The sequence below is a fragment of the Peromyscus maniculatus genome, chromosome 1, assembly GCF_049852395.1.
Source record: "Peromyscus maniculatus bairdii isolate BWxNUB_F1_BW_parent chromosome 1, HU_Pman_BW_mat_3.1, whole genome shotgun sequence".
Classification (NCBI taxonomy): Eukaryota; Metazoa; Chordata; class Mammalia; order Rodentia; family Cricetidae; genus Peromyscus; species Peromyscus maniculatus.
This window is the reverse complement of record NC_134852.1, coordinates 5,515,854-5,529,353: the sequence shown is the minus strand read 5'-3', so window position 1 is coordinate 5,529,353 and position 13,500 is coordinate 5,515,854. Positions and strand designations below refer to the sequence as shown.

Genomic DNA, 13,500 nt, shown 5'->3' with positions numbered 1-13,500 from the left:
TGAAACAAAAATAGGAAATTACAGACCCATCTGCCTCATGAACATTGATGCAAAAATACTCAATAAAATATTGGCAAACCGACTTCAAGAACACATCAAAAATATTATCCACTATGATCAAGTAGGCTCTAAACCAGAGATGCAAGAATGGTTCAACATACAAAAGTCTGTCAATATAATACACCATATAAACAAACTAAAAGAAAAAAAACCCATGATCCTGTCATTAGATGCTGAAAAGACCTTTGACAAAATTTAACACCCCTCACGATAAAAGTCTTGGAGAGATCAGGAATACAGGGAACATAATAAACATAATAAAGGCAATTTACAGCAAGCCAACAGCCAACATCAAATTAAATGGAGAGAAAATCAAAGTGTTCCCATTAAAATCAAGAACAAGTTGGGTGGTGGTAGCACATGGCTTTAGTCCCAGCACTCAGGAGGCAGAGCCAGGCAGATCTCTGTGAATTCGAGGCCAGACTGGGCTTCAGATTGAGTTCCAGGAAAAGCACAAAGATACAGAGAGAAACCCTACCTCATAAAACCAAAAAAAAAAAAAAAACAAGACAAGACTGTCTGCTCTCCCCATTTTTATTCAATATAGTACTTAAAATTCTAACTAGAGCAATAAGACAGCAAAAAGAGATAAAGGGGATACAAATTGGAAAATAAGAATCAAACTTTCACTATTTGCAGATGATATGATAGTACACATAAGTGACCCCCAAAATTCTACCAGGGAACTCCTACAGCTGATAAACATCTTCACTAATGTGGCAGGATACAAGATTAACTCAAAAAAAATCAGTAGCCCTCCTACATACATATGATCAATGGGCTGAGAAAGAAATCAGAAAAACATCACCCTTTACCATAGCCACAAATAATGTAAAATACTTAGGGTAACTCTAACTAAGTAAGTGAAAGTCCTGTATGACAAGAACTTTAAGTCTCTGAAGAAAGAAATTGAAGATATCAGAAAATGGAAAGATCTCCCATGCTCATAGATAGGTAGGAACAAGATAGCAAAAATGGCAATTTTACCAAAAGCAATCTATAGATTCAATGCAATCCCCATCAAAATTCCAACAAAATTCTTCACAGACCTGAAAAGAAGAATACTCAACTTCATTTGGAAAAACAAAAAATCCAGGAGAGCTAAAAAAAATCCTGTACAACAAAACCACTTCTGGGGGATCACAATCCCTGACCTCAAGCCCTACTATAGAGCTATAGTAATAAAAACAGCTTGGTATTGGCCTAAAAACCGACATGTGGATGAACGAAATCAATTTGAAGACCCTGACATTAACCCACACACCTAAGAACACATGATTTGCGACAAAGAAGCCAAAACTGTACAATGGGAAAAAGAAAGCATCTTCAATAAATGGTGCTGGCATAATGGGATGTCAGCATGTAGAAGATTGCAAATAGATCCATATCTATTGCCATACACAAAACTCAAGTTCAAGTGGATCAAAAACCTCAATATTAAACCAGTTACACTGAACCTGATAGAAGAGAAAGTGAAAAATATTCTTGAACACATTGGCACAGGAGACCACTTCCTCAATATAACACCAGTAGCACAGACACTAAGAATAACAATTAATAAATGTGACCTTCTGAAACTGAGAAGCTTCTGTAAGGCAAATGACACAGTAAATAAGACAAAACGACAGCCTACAAAATGGGAAATGATTTTCACAAACCTCACCTCTGACAGAGGGATGATCTCCAAAATGTATAAAGAACTCAAGAAATTAGACATCAAAATAACAAACAATCCAGGCTTGAAGATTTAGCTCAGTGGTAGAGCACTTGCCTAGCAAGCACAGGGCCCTAGGTTCGCTCCTTGGCTCTGAAAAACAAAAAACAAAGCAAACAAACAAAAACAAAAAAGCAAACTCAAAATAACAAACAATCCAATTAAAAATGGGCTACAGAGATAAACAGAGAATTCTCAAAAAAAGAATTTCAAATGGCCAAACGATATTTAAGGAATTGCTCAACATTTTTAATTATCAGGGAGGTGCAAATCAAAGCAACTCTGAGATACCATCTTACACCTGTCAGAATGGCTAAGATCAAAAGGACTGCAGACAGTTTATGTTTGAGAGGATGTGGAGAAAGGGGAACATTCCTCCACTGCTGGTGGGAGTACAAACTGGTACAGCCACTTTAGAAATCAGTGTGGCAATTTCTCAGAAAATTGGGATTCCATCTTCCTCAAGACCCAGCTATACCACTCTTGGGTATCTACCCAAGTAATAATCAACCATACCACAAGGATGTTCATAGCAGCATTATTCAGAATAGCCAGGACCTAGAAACAACTGAGATGTCCCTGAACTGAAGAATGGATTTAAAAAATGTGGTCCATACACAAGGGAGTACTACTCAGCACTGAAAAACAATGACATCATGAAATTTACAGGCAAATGGATGGAACTAGAAAATATCATCCTGAGTGAGGTAACCCAGACTCAGAAGGACAAACATGTTATGTATCCACTCATAAGTGGATACTAGATATAAAGCAAAGGGTAATCAGGCAACAACCCACAATTCCAAAGAAGCTAACTAACAGGAAAGACACAAAGAGGGATGCATGGATTGCCCTGAGAAGGAGAAATAGATAAGATCTCCATGAGTGAACTGGGGATGAAGGGTGGGCAATGGAGGATCAGGGATAGAGGATGAGAACATAAGGGATTGGGATGGTTGAGCTGGAACAGAGAGGGAGAGGGAATGCACTTAAAGAGACACCATGATAGAGGGAGATATCACGGGGATAGAGAGAAACCCAGTGCTAGGGAAGTTGCCAGGAATCCTCAAGGATGACCCCAGCCTAGGCTACTAGCAATAGTGAAGAGGGTGCCTGAACTGAACTGGCTTACCTCAGAGATCAGACCAGTGAATACCCTAACTACCATCACAGAACTTCTCTCCAATGACTGATGGGGGCAGATGCAGAGATCCACAGCCAACCACAAGACAGAGCTCCAGGAGTCTAGTCAAAGAGAGAGAAGAGGGATTCTATGAGCAAGTGCATCACAGTCATGATGGGGAAACGTGTAGAGATGAACAAACCAAAGGAGAGAGAACTAATGAAAGTTGGCTCACTGGCTGTGGAGCCTGCATGGGACTGGACTAGGCTTTCTGCATTGTGAGACAGTTGTGTAGCTTGATCTGCTTGGGGGGCCCCCTGGCGGTAGGATCATAATCCCTCTCTGGTGCATGAGTGGACTTTGTGGAGTCCAGTGCCTATGATGGGACACCTCGTGCAGCCTTGAGGCAGCGAGAAGGGCTTGGACTTGCCTCTACTGAATGTGCCTCCCCATGGAGACCTTGCCTTCTAGTGGTTTGTAGTGGGGGGTGGGTTGAGAGGGAAAGACTGGGGGGACAGGAGGAGGGAAGAGGGGGATCTTTGATTAATGTGTAAAATGAATTAAAAAATTTTCTCAATTAAAAAAGATTACAAAACTGAACAACCAACCAGAAATAGAGGTGAACATATATAACCCAGCACCTAAGGCTATGAGGAAGAGGATTATATATTTTATTCCGTGCAGATGTACACAGTGAGACCCATCACAGGAACCTTCAAACATTTTGAATATAAATAAGTATTTCACCAAAAAAAAGTGACAGGAATAAAGCAAACACACATGTAAATTTGTGTTTCTTGTGTGTAATATTCAGACATGTCTGTGAATTTGTCAGTTCAAAGGGGAACAGACAAAGATGAGGACAGACGAAATAGACAAAGAATTGATTGCAGAGTCTACTACCTGACCTAGACACAGCCTTGGGGAAGTTAGAGCCTGGTGCCTGGGGGGGGCACTTCCTCTTCCTGTGGAGCTGCTGAAGTACAACCATATCACAGGGAGTGTCCTGCCTCCAGAGGCCACACCCTGTGTCTCCTGTCCCTCCAGACAGTCTCCGAAGCTCTGCCCATGAGCACAATTGCAGAATGCCATGACCTTCACCTTCACAGCCCTGCTCTGTCTGGGTGAGATGTGGAGATGGGGAGGGGATACTGTGGTCTAGGGTTGATGCTGCCTCCTAGCGCAGCACTGGCCCATCAGGAAAATCCAGGGTCTCGGGGGGTTCTGTATAGTGGGGGGGGGGACTGCTAAAGCTTAAGGGACAAACCTCTAACAGGGAACTCTCTTCCAGGACTGACTCTGGGCCTCAGGACCCCAGTGCTGGCAGGTGAGTGCATGTCTGCAGATGTCCTGACCTTCACTTCTCATCATTCCTGCAGCCATGCCTGGGCAGTGAGGATGGAGAACAACACATGTGTGCTGCCCCTGGGGATGGCTGGAGGGTTGGGGTTGGGAGCTGCAATCTGATGGCTGTCCTGAATCCTAGCTGCTTTTTTCCTTGCAGGGACCCTCCCTAAGCCTATCCTCACAGTACAGCCAGACTCAGTGGTCTACAAGCAGACTACAGTGACCTTCTTGTGTGAGGTGACCACAGGAAGCAAAGCATACAGACTCTACAAAGAGGAAAACCAAAACCTAAAGCACACAGAGTTTCTACAAAATCCTAAGAACAAGGCAGAATTCTCAATCTCTGAAATAGACCACAAACATGCAGGACGATATCGCTGTCGATATCAGACCTATGATGGAGAGTTGTCAGACTACAGTGAATCCCTGGACCTGGTGGTGACAGGTGAGAGGACACACAGACTCCCCAGCCTCAAGCTTGACTGTCAAGTGGTGGGTCTATTAACATGGTTACCTCCACCTCACAGCCATAGAGGATAATGAGACCTGATACATTTAACTGATTCCTGTTTCTCTCCTAGGAGTCTACAGTAAACCCAACCTGTCAGCCCAGCCCAGCCCAGTGGTGATTGAAGGAGGGAATGTTACCCTCCATTGTGTCTCAGGGCAGGCATATCACAGGTTTGTTCTGAGAAAAGAAGGACCTCAGAAGCTCTCCTGGACACGGGACTCAGAGTATAACTACTATACTAGAGAGTTCCAGGCTCTGTTCTCTGTGGGCCCTGTGACCTCCAGACAAAGGGGACATTCAGATGCCACAGCTTTAACAGGAACAGACCACGGGTGTGGTCAGAACCTAGTGACCCCCTGGAGCTCCTGGTCTCAAGTGAGGAACATTCCCTATAATGATGCTGAAATGATATAGGTGCCAAGGAGGCCTTGGTGTGTGGTGTTTGTGAGGATCCAGGGCTCCTGAGCCCATTCATACAACAGAGCATGGTAGAGAGTGGGACACAAGATACAGAATCCAAGGCAGAGAGTGACAGCAAAGGCCAGGAGGTCCAGGACAGAGATGAATCCTTATGGGCCCTTCTGTTACTCTGGATCAGCTCATGTACCATCCACAACAGCTCGGGGAACCCCAGAGAAGAGAGGAGGAAGGGTTGCAGGAGCCAGAGCACTCAGGACATCAGGAGAACATGGTCCATAGAATCTATTAAGCAGGGATCATGAGGGCTCACAGAGACTAAAACAGCAACCATGGAGCCTGCACGGGTCTGCCCTAGGCCCTCTGCACACACGCTGTGGTTGTTTACCTTGGGTGTTTTGTTTTGTTTTGTTTTGTTTTGTTTTGTTTTGTTTTGTTTTGTTCTGTTTTGGAGTTTCTCTGTGTAGCTCTGGCTGCCCTGGAAGTCAGTCTGTAGACCAGGCTGGCCTTGAACTCACAGAGATCTGCCTGCATCTCTTTCTTGAATGCTGGAATTAAAGGCATGTACCACAAGTGCCTGGCTCTTTTTGGAATTTTTGCTAGACTAAACAGTAGGAGTAGGGATGTCTCAGATTCTTTTGCCTGCACGTGGAATCTTTTCCTCCTACTGGGTTGCTTTGTGAAGCCTTAATATGATGGTGTGCCTAGTCTTATTGCATGCTGTTATTCGGTGTTCAGTTAATATCACTGGAAAACTTGTTCTTTCTGAAAGGAAACAGAGGAGCAGTGGATCTGGAGGAGAGGGGAAGCGGGACGGCTGCTGTCAGGATGTATTGTATGAGAGAAAAATAAATTGAAAAGAAAAATAGGCCATCCACAACTGTGACTTTCTCTGTGCCACATTCAGACAGACCCACCTTCTTCTCTCCTACTTCCTTGCAGGGACCCTCCACAAACTGACCATCAAGGCTGAGCCAGGCTCTGTGGTCACATCAGGAAGTCACATGACCATCTGGTGTCAGGGGACCATGGATGCAGAAATATGTGTTCTGCATAAAGAGGGAAGCCAGAAACCCTTGGACACACAGTTCCCAGAGAAGCCTGAGAACAAGGCCAAGTTCTCCATCCCTTCTGTGACACAGCAACATGGGGGACAATATCGCTGTTACTGTTACAGCTCAGCTGGCTGGTCAGAGACCAGTGAAACCCTGGAACTGGTGGTGACAGGTGAGGGGACAGTCAGGGTCTCATCCCCAGGCTCTGCTCTCAGGAATATTCCCCTCCCACAGCCTAGGCCTGGAGAACACTGTGGCTGTGTGAGTCCATGAAACAGGCTGCCTTCTACTCTCCTAGGAATCTACTACAATAAACCCAGCCTGACAGCCCTGCTCAGCCCTGTGGTGACTGTAGGAGAGAACATGACCCTCTAGTGTGTCTCCCAAGAAGGATATGAAAAGTTCATTCTCACCAAGGAAGATCAAAAGTTCCTCAGCTCTCTGAACTCACAGCATATATACCATATTAGGCAGTGGCAAGCCTTGTTCTCTATAGATCATGTAACACCAGACCACAGAGGCACATTCAGATGTTATGGTTACTACAACCATACCCCACACTTGTGGTCAGTGCCCAGTGAGCCCCTGGAAATACACATCTCAGGTGAGTCAGCCTCATCATTGACCACTCCTGTCCCACTGGGTAGTTTTGGGTAAAGAATGGTTGAGGGTCATGTGGTGGTGGCGCACACCTTAATACCAACACTTGGGAGGCAGAGGCAGGAAGAGTTCCAGGATAGGTGCCAAAGCTACACAGAGAAACCCTGTCTCGAAAAATCAAAAAAAAAGTGGTTGAGGAAGACTCTGGTGGCTGAGCCAGAGCCCCACTCCTGGGGAGAAGCAGTGACGTGAGCAAGCAAGATGGGAAATGATAAGTGTTTGGTAGAAATCAGCTCCTTAATCAGTAGCATGTCACCTTCCCTCTAGGCCTCTCCAAGAAGCCGTCCTTGCTGAGTCACCAAGGCCAGATCCTGGACCCTGGGAAGAGTCTCACCCTGCAGTGTTGCTCTGACTTCAACTATGACAGATTTGCTCTGTACAAGTTAGGGGGAGCTGACTTCACCCAGAATGGGGGCCATCGGACCCAGAGTGGCCTCTCCTTGGCCAACTTCACACTGGGCCCTGTGAGCAGCTCTACTGGAGGCCAATACAGATGCTATGGTGCACACAACCTCTCCTCTGAGTGGTCAGCCTCCAGTGACCCCCTGGACATCCTGATAACAGGTGAGGGCTAATCACTTTCCCTCAGGTACTTAGCTTCTGCTTGAGTCCTCATGGGGAATTTAAGGAGTTGATGGCTGGGATGAGGGACAGGGATCTTATTCAGAAACAGATACAGAGGCAGGAGAACAGGAGAGGGGCTAAGTCAGGGAAAAGACACAGAGTACCAGGTGCTCAGGGCAGACCCAGGTGAGGTGTCAGCTCAGAACAATAAAGGCAGCCTCTCATCCTCCCTCTTCTCTTTAGGACAGCTTCCCTTCAGTCCTTCCCTCTCAGTGAAGCCTAACTCCACAGTACACTCTGGAGACAACGTGACCCTGCTGTGTCAGTCAACATTCAAAGTGGACACTTTCTTTCTGTCCAAGGAGGGAGCAGCCCAAGAACCCCAGCAACTAAAATCAAAGTTACAAGATTGGGACTTCCAGGCAGAATTCTCCATGAGTGCTGTGACCTCTGCCCTCTCAGGCACCTACAGGTGCTATGGATCTCAAGACTCATCTCCCTACCTGTTGTCACATGGCAGTGCCCCTGTGGAGCTCACTGTCTCAGGTGAGGTGACCCTACACTGTCCGGGTGACTTACAGTCCAAAACCTAGGAGAGCCCTTGACTTGAGTGGGATTAAGGGGACAATAGGAAGGTTAGTCAGAAGGCGATTTCCCTGCCAGAGAAGTGGATGCCAGCAGGGGTCCTTTCAGTAATGTCCACTCCATCCTCTATTGCAATCTAGGATTGAGGCAGACAGCATGAGGATCATGGGGAAATTTCATGGCAGATATTGAGAAGTTAGCAGTAGCAGTTCCCTGGGTTTTTACCTCCTACACTCCTCTTGTTCTTTTCCCTAGGATCCTTTGGAGCCTCCAGCCTGACACCCTCAAGGCCCATTCCAAAAGATGGTGAGTATCAGTGAAGGGAGTATGCTGCATACTCATGGAGCTCATGGCTCTTAGCCTGAAAAAGTTCTCACTTCAACTTATGCATGTGGGCGTGAACAGAGATCCCAATGGAGAGTTCAGAAACCCAGGGATTAGTTTGTGCTACAGAAGGTGGATTCCAGAGACTTTTAGGCTCACCCTGGAGGATGGGCCAGGTAGGTGACATGGAGAACAGGGAACCCAGACACTCACTTCCCCATCCTGCCGCTAAAGGAACTGAGAGCAAACATCTCAGCTGAATGGAGTCAGACCCAAGGAGGCTATGTAAAGACCCTATTGGAATGTGGGTCCCTGATGGACAGTAGCTAGTTATTGGGTTAATACAGTTGCTTCTAAAGATGCAGATTTGGCCAAAGCTTTCTATTTCCAAAAAGCTGCTCCTCTGTTTATAAATGGAAGTTTGAAGCCCACACCCTTAAGTTTCTTTCAGTTCTGGCCTTGGCTTCTCTTGAAAGAAGAATCCTCTAGCACCTGATTCTGCAGTGGGGCTGTCCCACAGCTGTACTGACATGTGCAAGGGTGAGGCACAGGGCCACACCAGGGGATTCAGGACCCCTCCCTCTGGATCAAGGGTGTTGATTCTAGAATTCTCCTTGAGTTCTGTGATCTACACTATCAGGGGCACCTGCAGGTGCGATGAATAAATCAACTCAACTCTGTACCTGTTGTCAGGTGCCAGTGACCATATGGAGCTCATTTTCTAAGGTGAGGGGATACAGACCTTTCTGAGATAAAGGGCATATCAGCATTATACATTTACAACAGTTATTGGCTAGGATTGGGTTACAAATCCTGCAGAGTGTCAGCCAAATGTATATTCACCCTCGTGTTGATGGAGGCCAACATGGATATTTCTAGGCATGCTCACTACAGTCCCTACTTATGCAACCCACAATGCTTTCTGGTAGTCTAAAAGAGCATCTTGGGGAGTCCACAGACATAAAAGATACTAGGCAGAAACCAGTCCCCAGTGACAACCTCTGCTCATCACCCTCCATTTATCAGTATTCTCAGACCCTTGCTCTCAGTGTATCTATGACTCATGGTGTATCTATGGTAGGAGGCAGCCTTGGTGGAGTAAATACAAATCCTGCTATACTTTTTTTCTGTTCAAAACAGATCCACGTTCGTAGCTCAACCTTACCAAATAGAATTTGTCATAAGAACCTGAACATAACAATAATCACATTAAGGAAAATAAAATCCAGCAGTCCCAGTCCAAATCTATTGCTTTGTGGAGTCTACAACATTTCTATTCAGGGTGAAAGTGAGGAACTGAGACTGTATGGGTTCAGCCTAGTTTTGAGGGGTGACAGATAAGAATGTCCTCCCCCTGCCATTGGTGTGCTCATCTGAACAAGAGAAGGGTTAGGGACAGGACCTCAGGGGACAATCCACCATGGACCCGAGAGTCTCCTAGAGTGATGGAAGACTCTCTCCTCACACTATAGCTGTCCTGTTTGTCTCGGGAACTACTGTTTGTAAAGAGGATACAAGTAAGGGTTACAATGTCAGTCTTGGCATTTATACTTAGTGTGGGCTAGCCATGCCTTTGGGGGAAATATGTGAAAGCCCAGAGATTTACAATATATTCTTCCCTGTTTCACACACACACACACACACACACACACACACACACACACACACACACACTTCACATCTTGTTTTGAGAGCCAGGACTGCAAACACTCTGCATGACTCTGCTCCACACCATTTTTTCCCACATGATATGGGAAAGGAAAGAGATGGAGGACAATCTACCTCACAAGGATGAGCTCCTACCTGAATTGGACATAGAGACGTTTCTTGGTCTGATGTGGGAAGGAACATCAGGGAAAGTTTATCAACAAGACACATGTTCTCAGTCTTAGCAGAAACTATATCTCATTTCTGAGAGACTGTAAGTTAGTTTTTCCTTGACCAGCCCTAGGTGGTCCCTGGTACTCAGAACACATTAGGGAAAGTCTCAAATCACAGGAAGAGATGGGAGGTCTAAGTGTAACAAGAAAACAAACACTCAGAAAAAAATCATTTAGGAAATCATGCCAAACTGAGAATGTTGTCCACACAACCTCTTCTGAGCTAAACAGAGACACTACACTCAGAATGGCCCTGTGGCTGCTCAGTGTCATGACTCAGGGTTCCGTGCCTGGAATGTCTTGTCAATTTTTTCTACTCTGAATTTACTGTTTTCAGGGGTTTTCACAGTGGTCCTGAAGAATCTACTAAGAACTCCTAGTGGGAACAGAGACTGTCTCTGAATCTTTTACTGGCTTTGGGGACCCTACTCCTCATACTTGGTCACTTTACCTCACCTTAATACATGGGAAAGTGCTCAGTCTTACCTCGACTATACATCATGTGATGTTGATACTCATGGGATACCTGCCCTTTCCTAAACAGAAATGGAGGAGTGGATTCAAGGGTGAGAACAGAGGGATTGTGGAGGAGTGACTGGGAAGAGTGGTGGGAACTGTAGCTGGGATGTAACATAAACAAACAAACAAATAAATAAATGTATTTTTAAATAGAATAAGAGAGAGAGCCCAGCTATAACAGTGAAAAGATTCATTCAAGACTTCATGAGCTTTTAGGATAAGAATTATTGGAATTTACAATAAATGAAAGTAGAATGCAGAAGAAACACCCATCTCTCTTAAGCAGGCACACATCCTATTTCTCTTCTTCTGTTCTCAGAATCAGTCGAAATTTTCAGTCCATCCCAGAACATGCCTAAACCCAACACAGTTGAACAAAGATAATTTAAAGTCATAACATTGGAAACAGAGGCTCCATGTTTTGTCACAGTAAGGCAGGGGACCTGGGTGGACATTTAGTTACTTGGGAACATATAGTTATCTTGAGGACATTTTGATCATCAGTAACCTCTGTAACTTCTTTGTCCAAAACCACAGACTCAGAGATCCAGGATCACACAGTGGAGAATCTCATCAGGATGGGATTTGCTGCCATGATCCTCATAGTCCTTGGGATTCTGATCATTGAGGCTTGGGGAGGCCAGAAGCGGGCCCAACGTGCAGCTGAGAAGTAATCAGAGAAGAAAGAAGTATACTTCAAGGTTCCAGAGTCTGGGAAATAAATGTGACAATCCCAAGAATTCTGTAAGAAAATCCAGTTCCTACACTAAGGAATGGGTGAGAGAATGTCCATGGAGCAAATGTGTTTTGGGTGCAGATTTAACCTTGGGTGTGATGAGATCCTTCCTCAGCAAGTGAGTTTACATCCCTCCACCTACTATGGGTGTTTGCTGACTGAACCAACTCCTTTATTGATCTATATAGTGAGGGAATATCCTGTCCCATCTGCCTGACTTAGCTCCTCATTTCTGTACATTTTTTTCTCCCAATCTCTATGTGTCATTTTAATAAATTGTCACATTCTCTGTGGCAGATGTGTCTCTCTATTGAGCAGAAATAAAGAATGTACCTCAATAACGAAAAAGACAAGGAAAGTCAGAGCCCAGAATTCAAAGTCACTCTGCCTATGATGTCTGAAAACTCTCGTTGTGACCCTCCATCCTTTCAGTCTTCAACACATGTTCTTCATGGAGTTTCTCTTGAAATATAAAGCCAATGATACCACACTGGTGGAATATGGACTGTCCCACAAGACAGTGTGGGCAGGACTTTGACAGTGTTTTCTTAACACAAATTTCTGATTTGTAGCAATTGCTAACCACTGTAAATAACCCCATCAAAGAAACCTTCACAACAGCAAAGTAGTATCACAGGTGTGAGGGTGGTGAGTCTTGAATGAAATTGGTGTGTTTTTCATTTCATTTTCCAATGCTTATTTCTCATATATTAAAATGCAATTGGCTTGCAGATCAATCATCCCAGATTCACCTTGCTAGAAAGACTTATCATACAATGATTCATAATTTCTACATAGACAATCATGTTATATGCACACAATGAGAGTGGTATTTATTTCTCTCTCTCTCTTTTATCCTATACTTCTGTTTTTGTATTAGCTAAGTCATCAAGAACAAAGCTAAAAAATGTGTGAAGAGAGGTGACTCTTAACTTCAAGACTTAATGAAAAATTTCTGCTTTTTCACAATTCAGTATGATACTAACATCAGTATTTTGATACATTAATTAGTCTGACTCTGGAGGGTCTCTGTGACTAATTTCCTGTGACTGTTCATGATTAATGGCTGTGGGACACTCACAAATACTAACTCTTCATCAAAATCTGTCTCCATTATATGTTTTTAATTTTAACCCTGTTATTATCATTAATATTATATGGTTTACAATGTTGGATGGGATTTACATGAATGAATTAAATTCTACTTTTTCAGGAGGTGTTGTTTTCATTTTAAAACACATTCTCATGGCTAACAGCAGGATATCATCTAAAGAACTCACATTTAGTAAATGTTTTTCACATTGTTAACACCATAGAATACTTAGTAAGGACTCATGAATACAATGTCACAGATAAATTGCTCTTTAGGACCGAATCTACAGGTTGCAAGACTGATATTTTTGTAATTTTGCAGCTGTGTTCATGGGAGGTTTTTGCCTATAATTTGTTTCTTCTAATTTCTTTTTCTTGATTTACAATTAGGTGATGCTGTCTTTACAGCATGGATTAGCTTACAAGTTCCATTCTCTGACCTGAATGTCCAATTAATAAGGTACCCTGTACTCAGTTTCTCTTTCTGCATAAGCATATCCTTTTGTTTGGTTTTTGTTGTGTTACTGGGTTTTTTCAAGACAAATTCACTCTGCACAGCCCTGGCTTTCCTGGAACTCACTATGAAGACCTGGTTGTTCTTATTCACACAGATATCTGCCTTCCCTTGCCTCAGAAGTGCTGAGTTTAAAGGAATGTGCCACCAGAAATACCAGCTGAGGAGGTCTTAGGAGACTACACTTGTCTACGCCATCAATACACCACCTCACTCTGTCTTCATGGAAAATGTTACCTGGTCCTGTCATAGTTTCATACGATTCATGTAGGTCCACAAAGTGAGGAAATTTGTCCTGGTCCTAAAACATGATGCCTAAAATAAATCTAGAAATTGATACTCTGATAGTTACTACTTTGGAGGTCAAGGGGAGATGTACAAGCAACTGGCATGCTACAT

The 13,500-nt window shown here is 44.0% G+C and overlaps 1 pseudogene across 1 annotated transcript; it reads left to right on the top strand.

Annotated features, from left to right (window-relative positions):
• The first annotated feature begins 4,824 nt into the window (after positions 1 to 4,824).
• LOC102911290 (paired immunoglobulin-like receptor B) lies at positions 4,825 to 11,499 on the top strand (annotated as a pseudogene). The gene is made up of 7 exons (XR_013043745.1): positions 4,825 to 5,130; positions 6,115 to 6,399; positions 6,526 to 6,831; positions 7,155 to 7,451; positions 7,695 to 7,997; positions 8,292 to 8,342; positions 11,297 to 11,499. The product of XR_013043745.1 is annotated as a paired immunoglobulin-like receptor B (transcript).
• Positions 11,500 to 13,500: the final 2,001 nt, after the last annotated feature.